At 48.4% G+C, this 12,789-nt stretch overlaps 1 protein-coding gene across 1 annotated transcript in view; it reads left to right on the forward strand.

Moving 5' to 3' along the window:
• PRRC2A (proline rich coiled-coil 2A) overlaps positions 1-12,789 on the forward strand; it is a 1,005,169-nt gene that overhangs the window by 70,901 nt on the left and 921,479 nt on the right. The gene's annotated exons all lie outside the window — the stretch shown is intronic.

The following is a 12,789-nucleotide window of genomic DNA, read 5'->3' on the forward strand; positions in this document are numbered from 1 at the left end:
AACCAATCATCAATAAGGGTCGTTTGGAATGATACAGAATGATCACTAGAATAGTGAGCACTACATATCAGGCCAACTTCTCACAGAGCACTAAATAAATTCAACACCTTGGACATGTATTAGTATTTACACAGACTAACTCCCTCCTGGCTGGTGACTATGGCTTTATGATTCTCCAGGGTTCTAAAATCACTGCAGTAGCTCAATATTTTATCATGTTGTTCAAAGTATTGTTTATCGAAACAGATGATCTGTGAGACTTGCAACAGAAGTTATCATTTAGGTCAGTAGTCAGACCCTCCAGGATTTCGCGTTTTGTCGCGAAATCGGCTCTTCTGTAAAAATGCTGCAATATTTTACAAAAGTGCCCGCAAATCGGCACTTTTGATTTTTACATAAGTGCTCGCGAAAATGAAGGAGGTGGGGAGTGTAGCCTCATTTGCAGATTATGACTTTCTAAAAGTTCTAAGGGACATGGTCACTTGTAAAGTGAATGGCACACAACTAGGTTTGGGTTAAGTGTTCAAGAAATCTCTCAAATTACAATAGCCTCTGATTATGAGGAGCCAATTACAGCTTTCCAGGTCTGAGTGCTCTGCATGCTATTATGGGACAAACCTAAAAATGACTATCACTGTTAACTTGATTTAATGTTGTGTCTTCAAAAACACACAGATTCCATCTCCGAATGTGATTGCCCTGAAGTGCGGACCATGACATAGGCAGGACTGGGGAGATTAGAGAATGGGGCACATTCAAAGAGTATGAAGTCCGACTTCCGAGTGTGATGGGCGGAAGGGGCAGAAACATGCAAAGAGGCTTAGATCAAGGCACAGCTTTAGTTAGTTTTGAGTCAGCAACCGTCATCAGTCTTTTGGATCATCACTTCTGGCTACAGTCGTTGGGAAAACAGAATGCTTCAGGAAAACATTTCTGCATCTGTTGTCTTAAGCTATGGACCTGGTGTAGTTCAAAATGGTTAAGCTGCCAGGCCTTCTTATCTCCAATGAGGAAAAAATGACTTTGGTTGTAAAGTGTATTATTCAGGCAGCACATTCTGCTCTCCAGTTCCCTCCTTCACACTCCAGCTTACTTGCACACATATCCCTCAACCTTCCAACAAAGCTGCTATTCATTTTATTATTGCCTACTTTTTTTTCAATCAACAGTCACCTCAAAGTGGGCTCTGCCTCTTTCACCTCAAAGTGGGCTCTGCCTCTTTCACCTTAAAGTGGGCTCTACCTCTTTCACCTTAAAGTGGGCTCTGCCTCTTTCACCTTGATACTGTTGACAGAGCATTACAGGTCCCCTTTGCTTCCGCCTTCTGCAGTCTGCTCGCCAGGGTGCTTCAGAGTCATCTATCTCTTGAACTACTGAATGAGGAAAATGTGCCCCACTCAAAACAATATTTGTGTTCCTGTCGGTGCACTTGTTACTGCGCGAAGCGCAACTGCAAAGCATAGCAACAGTGCTAAAATGCTAGGGGTAGTGGAAGGGACATCAAAGGAAATGACTTCATATCTGGGACTATTTCAAAGTGGAATACTCTTGTAAAACAGTTTCCATTGTTTTAATGCTGAAAATGAATGATTAGGAGTAAAATAAAGTGCTGCAAAAATGCTGCTAAATTTCCATATTTGTGACGCTAAATTTCCATATTTGTGCCTCTAAATTTGCTAATCCTTGCTGCTATATCCTGGGGGGTCTGCCCAGTGCAGCAAGTCACAAGATGCCAATAACCAGCGTACCATGCAGCACCCACAAATGTCAACTGCCACAAGTGCATTCCAAGTTAACATTCGATTACCAAGCCTCTTGCCATCAAATCCTAGCCATCGGCTTCTACGATTCAAGCCTGCAAAAATATAAAATGTGACTGGTATTTTTTTCAGATTCTGGCTCAGGAGTTTCATTCTACCAACTAGGAAAGATCCATATATGAAAATGTTCACCTTTTTAATACTGCAATTTGAAGGAATCGCCCAAAAAAGAAATTTCCAGGAACTTTCCAAACGTCGCCCTTTGCTGCGAGCCTTTGCGGAGAGAGAACTCTCTGTTCCTGCTGCCGGAATCCCTTGTTTTGCCTGACCGCCCGCCTCCCGCCGCCAGACCCCAGCACCAACACCGGGTCCGGCCACTGTGTGGAGCGCGGCTGTGGGGTCAGCAAACTACACGACCCAGAATCCCTGGAGACGCAGTCCGCGTCATTCACGCGCCAGGCGGCGCTTAAAGCTGAGGCCACCCCGGTCGAAGGGGGGAACTTTCCAAACGTCGCCCTTTGCTGCGAGCCTTTGCGGAGAGAGAACTCTCTGTTCCTGCTGCCGGAATCCCTTGTTTTGCCTGACCGCCCGCCTCCCGCCGCCAGACCCCAGCACCAACACCGGGTCCGGCCACTGTGTGGAGCGCGGCTGTGGGGTCAGCAAACTACACGACCCAGAATCCCTGGAGACGCAGTCCGCGTCATTCACGCGCCAGGCGGCGCTTAAAGCTGAGGCCACCCCGGTCGAAGGGGGGAACTTTCCAAACGTCGCCCTTTGCTGCGAGCCTTTGCGGAGAGAGAACTCTCTGTTCCTGCTGCCGGAATCCCTTGTTTTGCCTGACCGCCCGCCTCCCGCCGCCAGACCCCAGCACCAACACCGGGTCCGGCCACTGTGTGGAGCGCGGCTGTGGGGTCAGCAAACTACACGACCCAGAATCCCTGGAGACGCAGTCCGCGTCATTCACGCGCCAGGCGGCGCTTAAAGCTGAGGCCACCCCGGTCGAAGGGGGGAACTTTCCAAACGTCGCCCTTTGCTGCGAGCCTTTGCGGAGAGAGAACTCTCTGTTCCTGCTGCCGGAATCCCTTGTTTTGCCTGACCGCCCGCCGCCAGACCCCAGCACCAACACCGGGTCCGGCCACTGTGTGGAGCACGGCTGTGGGGTCAGCAAACTACACGACCCAGAATCCCTGGAGACGCAGTCCGCGTCATTCACGCGCCAGGCGGCGCTTAAAGCTGAGGCCACCCCCGTCTCGCGGGACGCGAGCGGGACGCCGGGCGAAGCCCGGGCCAAGGGCGGGCCCGTTTCAGCCCGTTCCAGACTGTGCAGGACTGGACTGGGCCACGGTATTTCCATTCTTTGTTATATATTACTTGCTTAAGTACTATACTGTTGAACATTATTGCTGCATTAGCCCCATACACATCTGAACTATCGCAGTACTAGATTCCATTCAACAATGAATAAACGGACCAGAAGCAAAAAGACCTCTAGTCTAACTGACATCACTGGCCCACTAGACCTATTTATCACCAAGACCCATGAGGTCATAGATAACAGTATACAGATACTACAACGCAGGGTATCCCATGAACTGGAGGTCGCAAGAAGGTCGTCCATGGGGCCCCTGGCCTCTGCACAAACCCCAAAAAAGGGTCCAACCCCCTCCCTGCTTAAGCAGGTCGACAATATGAACGTACAAATTCACACAGTACCAAATAGTGTTGACTTATCCGCTACCCAACTCTCTCTGGGGTCCAACTCCTCGGAGGATTTGGAAACGACACCGGACCTACAATTCTCCCAAAACACACAGGATGTTGAAGATACTGTGGATCTTGACCCCACAGGTAACGGGGAGGGGGCCATAGCAAAGAAGCCAACCACAAATATGGACAATGCCCCACATGAGGCAGCATTAGCTGCGCAAAACACCAAGACCTCTCTTAAATCAACCACTAACATCATTGCGCCTGACCAACCAATTTCTATCAATAATGGCGCTAATTGCACAGTAACATCCCATGCCTCTTGCCTTAGAGAGCCTCTAGGAATACAAACACTGGGTGCTGACACACAGAAACCATGCTCTGCTTGTATAACATTACACGACTTTATTACAAGCAGTCTGGGGCGATTGCTAAAACATCACCTGCAACCCCTAGAGAAGAGCATTATGATTATAGAGAAACAACTAGCTAAATTAAATGCTCCAGCATTTAAGCAAAACACACTAGGCACGCTTGCTAAGGGTCCTGGAACTGTAAATAATACAAATTTGAAGGCCCAACGTCCAGCTTCAACAGGCATTCAGCCTAAGCCTCAACCGCCCAAAAAAGCCGTAAACCCAGAAGCGCAAAAATCTGATAACCAAAATATACAATCTACCCCACATCCTGTGACAACAGAAGGGCCGGGAAAACAAAAAGGCCCCATCGAGAACTCCCAAAAAACTCCGGCCTCGGCGGAGTCCACTATCCAAACAGTGAAACAAAAGGACACCATACCAACATCTCAAAAAACCCAACCACCTCAATTACAAGCAAATGAGAGGAAGGCCCCAAGGTATAGACGCCCGATACATCTCCCGCCTGAAGCTACCCCGTATACTGTTATACTTACAGGGGTCACAGAGCTGGCTGATGGTACGGACGAACCCCCCTGGTCCCTGCGAAACAAGGTACTACAGTGGTTAAGCCAAAACAGACCCCTCCACCCATACAATCATGGCAGAATTGTTTCCATGAGGAGAGTGGCCTGGATTGGTGAAACCAAAAAATCTTTAAAGGGTGATTGCATTGTACTCAATTGTGAGGACCCCGATACAGCTGATTACATCTCCTCATGGCCAGCCTTAGAAAAAAGGGGGGGCGTTGACGTACAACGTCTTTCCTTTTTTTACCCCCCTCTAAACATCCCTAATTACGGTGATCCAAATAGTTGGGAGGAACCACAGGACTGGACCTGGACGCAGGTGGGGCACTACAATGGGAACAGAAGTAGGTTCAGGAACAATAAAAACAACTGGAATGGAGGGTGGGAAAATCATCCCTGGCCATTGAGAAGAGAGAATGCACACCCTGATTATTGGAGGGGGATTCCCACGAGGAACAGGTATGATTGCTTGGATATGGTCGATTGACCAACAATGACAACAAATCCCAAACCCACAAATCTAGGCACTCCTGTAGATACCCTAATCAGTGAAGACCAGACCGCCATTGTCAATAGATTACCAGCAGGGTACATGCCTGATCCTCCTCCACAGAATACACTTTGTACCCCCACAAACCCACAGATTCCCATTCAAACACATAGGGAGCAAGGATCAAATCCGGAGGGTATAGAGAGCCCAATCCTTCAGGTAGCGGAAATAGAACCCACTAGACACAAACTAAATTTGAAAATTACATCCTGGAATATAGCAGGGTTGAGTAATAAAATAGGGGCCCACCCGTTCTTATCATTCATGGCAAAACAGGATATAATATGTCTGCAGGAATGCTGGGACCGGGAGGAAACTCATATTGAGGGCTTTAGCACTCATTATATCCCGGCGACACAGGGTAATCGAGGCAGAGGGTCGGGAGGCCTTTGTATCTTTACTTCCAATCTGTGTAATATAAAACTATCCACATATTTGGCGAGTGGTTCCAATGTAGAGGTAGCCAGATCCCTCTAAGGACTTGTAGTCAAAGCAAGGGGGTGGTCCCTCTTTCTGGTAAATATATATATAAATGTGCCCAAAGCCGAGCCCAAAGCCTTAATAGCGGAATTGAATGCAATGCTCGTGATGGGTGACCAGAACGCAGACTGCATTATGATAGCAGGAGATTTTAACTGCCACCTGTGCCCCTATAGTGCTACAAAAAATTGTGGAATTTACAATTTAAGAGGGGATCCCACCACACACTTCGAACATTCGATTATTGGGAATATGCTTAATCAATTAATGCATGACTGGGACTTGGGGTTCGCTAATGAACTCTGTGAGCCCTATGTAGCTTTTCAGACAACATTCCATGGGCGGGGGCCAGGCACTACAATTGACTACATCTTAGTGACCAATAAGAATCAAGGTTGCCTGGTGGGCTTCAACATGGATGATTTGGCCTTAAGTGACCACTTTCCAATAAACACTACAATCTCGATTGACAAAGATGAGTCCTCTGAGCTAAGCATACCGAGCATCCTTCATGGCCACTCGGTCTCGCTGGCAAGAAAGAACGGCTACGCTATAAAGTGGGGGGAAATCGATGGTACAACTTTCCTAAAAGACCTAGTGCAGAAAGAAATGAACCAATTTATGGTCTGCCTAGAATCTAATACCACTCCCCAGCAAATTATAGCGGCATATGGGAATATTGTCGCCACTATAAACGATAAACTTACAAAAAAGGTAAAAAGAGATATAGCAAAGAGAGAACATGGCTGGTTTAACTCCGCCTGTTCTAAAACTCACAAAGACCTTTTACAGGCTCTAAAGACAGTTCCCAAGGATAATAATGTGATTAGGCAAGCTAGACGTGTCTATAAGCACACGCTACGTGCAAGACAAGATGAACTTAAAAACCAGGCCTGGGAAGCTTTAGTAAAGGCAAGCTCCATAAGGGACAATGTCTCTTTTTGGAAGGAAATTAATGCTCCTTTCTTCTCCCAGGACAACAGGACAGATTCGATGGAAGTAGCAATAGCGGAAGACTCTTGGGTCGACTATTTTACCTCCCTATATAAAAAAGAGGCATTAAATATGACCCCAGAATATAACATCCATAATAGCAACCAAGATAGCTTTCCTCTAAACACTGTTTTTTTCCCTGCTGAGGTTGAACTAGCAATCTCGCAAAGCGCAAATTTAAAAGCCCCAGGCCCAGATGGAGTCCCCATCGACTTATTTAAAGTCAATGCAGAAATGTGGGCTCCATTATTAGCAAATGTACTAAATGCGTATAGCATATTGGGATTCCCTGATTCATGGCACGAGGCCATAATCATCCCAATATTCAAAAAGGGGAATAGACAGGACCCAAAATGTTACCGCCCTATTTCCCTGCTGGATACACTAATGAAGGTGGCAGGAAGAATTTTACTAACCAAATTACAAACTTGGTCTAAGGATAAAGGGATTCTCTCTAAATTGCAGTACGGCTTTAAAACTGGAGTTGGTACTGTAGAGCAGGGTCTCAATCTGAATTTAATAATAAACAAGTATGTTAGCAAGAAGCAAGGGAACCTCTACCTCACTTTTGTCGACTTATCCTCGGCATTTGACTGCCTTGACCACGCTGTGTTGTGGAAAACCTTGACAAAACTGGGAATAGATAAAAACATCTTACACTTTATACAGGAATTGTACAGGGATGCGGGCGCAGCGGTTAGGTATGGCAAAAATGGAGAGCGTACAAAAAAATTTCCCATAGCAAAGGGTGTTCGCCAGGGTTGCATCCTCGCGCCTTTTCTTTTTAACTTATATATCAACGAGATAGCAAACGTTTTAAATAATCTTAGAGTCGACTATCCCAAAATAAATGACACCTCAGTATCTTTATTATTGTATGCTGACGATGCTGTGATCATGGCTCGCACACAGCTAGGCCTCCAGAAAGCCATAACAGGTTTCTCATCTTTTATGTCCACAAGAGGCCTAAAAATAAATGAAGGAAAACATTTACAATGTCATGCTCCTTGCGAAAAAACACACCAAATTGCAAAATCTTTATAAACAGCAGCAAGATAGCAATGACTAAAACCTTCTCCTATTTAGGAATCATATTCAATAGTAAGGGAACATGGGCACCAGCCATAACCTCCAGGAATTTAGCTTTTGCCCGCACAATAGGCGCCCTCAAACACTTTGCTAAGAGATTGGGCAGGAAACCCGTGCATATATTACTTAAGATATATGCTGCTAAATGCGTGTCCACCGCCATATATGGGGCAGGCATATGGGGCATAGCAGATAGCAGTCAGATCCAAACAGTGGAAAACGCTTTCCTTAGATATTTACTCTCAGTTCCTCGCTCCACGTCCACCACTGTGTGCCATAATGAACTGGATAGAATCCACATCATAGACCTGATAAAAGTAGCACCAGTAATGCTGTGGTTTAAGATTTGGACATGTGAGGACACAGGGTTCAACAGAGAAGTAATTTCTGATTGTTTAAACTATTCGGCTTCCACCAAACAACCATGGCTAGCTTATGTGAAAAAGTTCCTTTTTTCCATCGGCAAACCAGATCTTTATACAAACCCCATAACATGCACACAAATATCAAATAAAGCTTTAAAAACGGCGTGTTTAGATTTATTGGCGGAACGAAGATGGTATTTAGATGGGCACAAATCCACCATAGTAGCGCACCGCAATATCTTACATGGCCCAGGAATCCATGCCTACTTAGCACCAACTTATTCGTGTTTTCATAGAATGCTCCTGACCCGAATGAGGACGGAGTCGTTCTATAGGCTTGTATCTTTCCCCAACACAAACATTTGGTCGGCAAATATGGAAAAGTGTCCATGTGATGATACATCCAGACAGTCAAACTTACACTGTATACTTTTTTGTAAGTACTATGAATGGGGGAGAAAAAGATACTTGATACCACTGCTAAAGTCATGGGGGGTGAGAACCTGCAAGACTGCACTGTTTAGACTATATATGTTGCAAGAAGAAATCACTATAGTGACAATGATAAAATTCCTTACGTTTATCGTAAAATGCAGGGGGTCTATGGGAAATGTATAGGACTTCTTGAATAATGCATAAAACTGAAAAACTCGTATTATAATGTTCCTTATAAACACCGCATAATACGTATACAGCAGCAGACTGTATGAATATCAAGAGTCCTGTAAATGAATTTTAAATGAACTTGTTGTATTTTTACTCATTTTATCCAGATGATGTTTTATTATACGAAATTTTTATATGAGAAAGAGATGTATAGATTAATTGTGTTTTTGTATGTCATGCTTTTATGGTTTTTTGTTAAAACACCGAATAAAGCTATCTTGACTTGACTTGACTTGACTTGAAATTTCCAGGAACTTGGATTTCCTGAACTAAGTCATAACAAATAGGAGCAGAACACTCTGCGACCCTAGCCGCTCCAGTGCACTTCAGAGGACCTACAGTTCTGATAGTGCAAGCTTTGCCTGAGAATGGTCCCATCTCTCTATTGTAGTACTAGAGACTTGATTGTCTATTTGGTACTAAAACACTTACTAGAAGCTCGTAGGCTTCACAGAAAACGAGACCCCGAGGCTCTCACATACTTTGTCATACCTGTTCAATAAGTGACATTCCCTACACATTAACAACCATGAGGTGCATCTTTTGCTGCTGCTAAGTTTCTCCCACAGACACCCTTACCGCTCACATTCACAACCAGTTTAAGCTATTGGCATTGTAAATGACAATGCCTTTTATTTATGTTTTAAAAAGCAAAACAAAAAAGGCATTCTTTACAATGCCAATAGCTCAAACTTGGGTAATTGCGAGACCTTTTTTTTTCTCCATTAATTAAAGCGTTATTTGAAGAAAGAAGAACACAAAAAAAAACAAGCATTTACAACGCAACGGTTTCGCCTTTGCCGAAGTTAGAGCTGTTGGCATTGTAAATGACAAATCCTCCCTCTGCCCGTGCTCTGTGTGTACACCAGTAAGAGGAGCTGTGAGGGGACGGTCCGGGCAGCCCTGCCAGCTCACACAGCGGGAGCCCAGGAGAGCTGCCCTGGGCAGAGCAAGGAAGAAGCACTGGGCGGGGGGTGACGGAGGGGCCACCCAGACAAGGGACTGAAGGTCGTCCTCCTGCGGAGAAGACTACGCGCGCTCTGCAACCTTGGACTGAGGGGCTGGACACTCTCACATGACCGGACTAGGGGGCTGCGGACACCCCCTACAGAGCACTAGTAGTTGCTCACTCCCACCCAGAAGAGGAGTGGGGGGTGGGCTGCTGACACGTGGGCCTCAGTGGTTTTGAACATCTCAGGGCAAAGCGCTGACTCTGCAGGCACAGGGGGCTGGGGCTGTTGACATGGCAGAGGCTTGAAAGGTGCTGCTACCTGGACCTGAGGGCTCCCTTCGCCACCATGAAAGAGTTAAATGAGGGGCTGCTGGCTCCTGGGCACCTGGGGCTGAGAGTTCCTGTAGCCACAGGAGCTCAGCAGAGGACTGAGGAAACCCTGAGGTACCTGCGCCCGAGGGCAACAGCCATGCACCTGCGTCTCTGGGCTGCCGGCTGTCCTCGCCATACTCCGAGAAGCTGGCACAGGACGGCATTCCTGACGGCTCCCCCCGATCGGGAAACCAAGAGGTATGAGCAATACGGGAAAAAGGTATTCTCCCTGAGTTTGGGGTTGCTGTCAGTAATCACAGCATGCCTCTTGGGCCGTTACACCCACTCTCTGTAGGACACGGTCGCAGACGTGCTGCCACAATGTCCGGACGAGGCCCGGAATAATCTCGCCCAAGCCCTTGCGGAGGGTCGAGATGCGGCACGGTATTCCATCCGGTGTGGGCTGGATACCACGGACTCACTGGGCAGAGCGATGGCAACGACCGTGGTGATTAGTCGCCACGCCTGGTTGAGGCCCGCCAACTTTTCCGCTGATGTCCAAAACACCCTTATGGACATGCCGTTTGATGGCCGTCTCCTCTTTGGCGACAAGGCAGACCATGCGCTTGAGCGCTTTAAGGACTCCAGGGCTACGGCCAAGTCCTTAGGCCTTTCGACCCGCGCCAGCAAACGGCTGACTTTCGCTCCTTTCGTGGCCAAGGAAGGAGCGCCCCCACACGTCTTGCCAGCCACGGGCCGCAGACTACCATCCAGCACGGTGGCGGCGGTCAGGGACAATGGCGAGGCCAGTCCACACCTACCCCTGCAGCATCCGCCTCAAAACCCTCCTAATCTGAGCTTTCAGGCCCATGTGACGCCAGTGGGGGCCAGGGTTCGTCATCACCACCTCCACTGGCGCACTGTCACATCGGACAGGTGGGTGCTGCAAATGTTCAGAAGGGGCTACACCCTCCCCTTCGAGGCGTCCCCTCCAGCCATCCCACCGCAGTACCACCGCGTGTCGGGGGATCACTTCAAACTTCTACAAGAGGAAGTTACGGCCCTCTTGGCCAAGGGGGCCATCACGCTTGTTCCTGGACCTGAAGTAGGGTGTGGTTGTTACTCCTACTACTTTCTGGTACCCAAGAAGAGCAAAGGGGGCCTATGCCCTATCATGGACCTGCGGAACGTCAACGGATACCTCCGGAAGGAGAAGTTCAAGATGATGACTTTGGCTCAGGTCTTAGCTGCCCTGGACCCGGGAAACTGGATGGTAGCGTTGGACTTGCAGGACGCTTATTTTCACATCCCCATCCTGCCGGCCCACCCGCGTTATTTGCGGTTCATGGTAGGCCACGAGCACTTTCAGTTTACCGTGCTCCCCTTCGGCCTTACCAGCACCCCACGGATGTTCACGAACGTAATGGCGGTGGTCGCAGCTCATCTGCGCAGGTTAGAGGTTTCAGTCTTCCCCTACCTCGACGACTGGTTGTTGAAGGCGGGCTCGCCCCAGATAGTCGTCAGCCACCTCCAGACTACGGCCGACCTCCTGCACCTGCTGGGGTTCTCCATCAATGTGCGGAAGTCACACCTGTGTCACTCTCAGAAGCTCCTCTTCATCGGAGCGTTCTCGACTCGGCGCAGTTTCGGGTTTATCTCTGATTCCGATCTTTCAGCCTTTATCCCAAATCTCGGTCAGGTTGACATTGCGGCTTCTGGGGCTGATGGCCTACTGCATCCTTCTTGGTGCATCACGCCAGGTGGCGGTTGCGGGCTGTGCAGTGGGACCTGAAGTTTCAGTGGGCCGAGCTTCAGGGCAACTTGTCCGACCATGTCTTGATCTCGGAGGGCACTGCAAGACAGTTGCAGTGGTGGCTCACGGACCACGATTGGGTCAGCGGCAGATCCCTCTCCCTACCCCAACCGGAGCACGTAGTTGTGACGGACGCGTCCCTCCAGAGCTGGGGGGGCCACATGGGAGAGACGGAAATCAGAGGCCTCTGGTCTCCGGCGGAGTCCCGGCTCCACATCAACCTTCTGGTGCTGCGGGCAATACGGCTTGCACTGAAGGCATTCCTCCCCTCTGTCCGGGGGAGTGTAGTGCAGGTGTTCACGGACAACACCACCGCCATGTGGTACTGCAACAAACAGGGCGGAGTAGGGTCGTGGACGCTATGCCAGGAGGCTCTGCGCCTCTGACATTGGCTGGAACATCAGGGCGTGACCATGGTGGTTCAACACCTGGCAGGTTCCCTGAACACCAGGGCGGACGAACTCAGCCGTCTGTGCATGATGGATCACGAATGGCGCCTGAACTCTGACGTGGCGCAAGGCCTCTTTCAGCAGTGGGGAGAGCCTTGGTAGATCTAGTCGCCACAGAAGAGAACGCGCAATGTCATCAGTTTTTTGCACGTTGGAAATTCCAAGGCGGCATTCGCTCGGAGACGCTTTTCCTCGCGAGTGGAGCTGCGGTCTGTTGTACGCCTTTCCGCCTATACCACTTCTGACCAGAGTGCTGAAGAACATCAGATGTGACCGGGCCCTAGTTATCCTTGTGGCTCCGGACTGGGCACGAAGATACTGGTATCCCGAGCTACTCAGCATGTCTGTCGATCCCCCGATTTGTCTGCCTCTTCAGGAGGACCTTCTGTTGCAGCAGCAGGGGACGGTCCTCCACCCGAACCTGTCCAGTCTGCACCTCCGTGCTTGGATATTGAGCGGCGACAGTTGAGGCCATTTGACTTGCCTCCTGAAGTTTGAAATGTGATTCTGGAATTTGCACATTAACAAAACACATATACACCAACGTATCTAGTAGAATGCTTCTGCTTGACCCTAACCCCACTGAAAACCAATAACACTAGTGAGGCAACTACAAGCTACAACTAAAAGCATAATGATGTCAACTGCAATTTATATACAAACAACATTATCTACTGTGTCACTAGGAACAACCTTGCCAACGACAC

This window comes from Lissotriton vulgaris, chromosome 5 (assembly GCF_964263255.1).
Source record: "Lissotriton vulgaris chromosome 5, aLisVul1.2, whole genome shotgun sequence".
Taxonomy (NCBI): Eukaryota; Metazoa; Chordata; class Amphibia; order Caudata; family Salamandridae; genus Lissotriton; species Lissotriton vulgaris.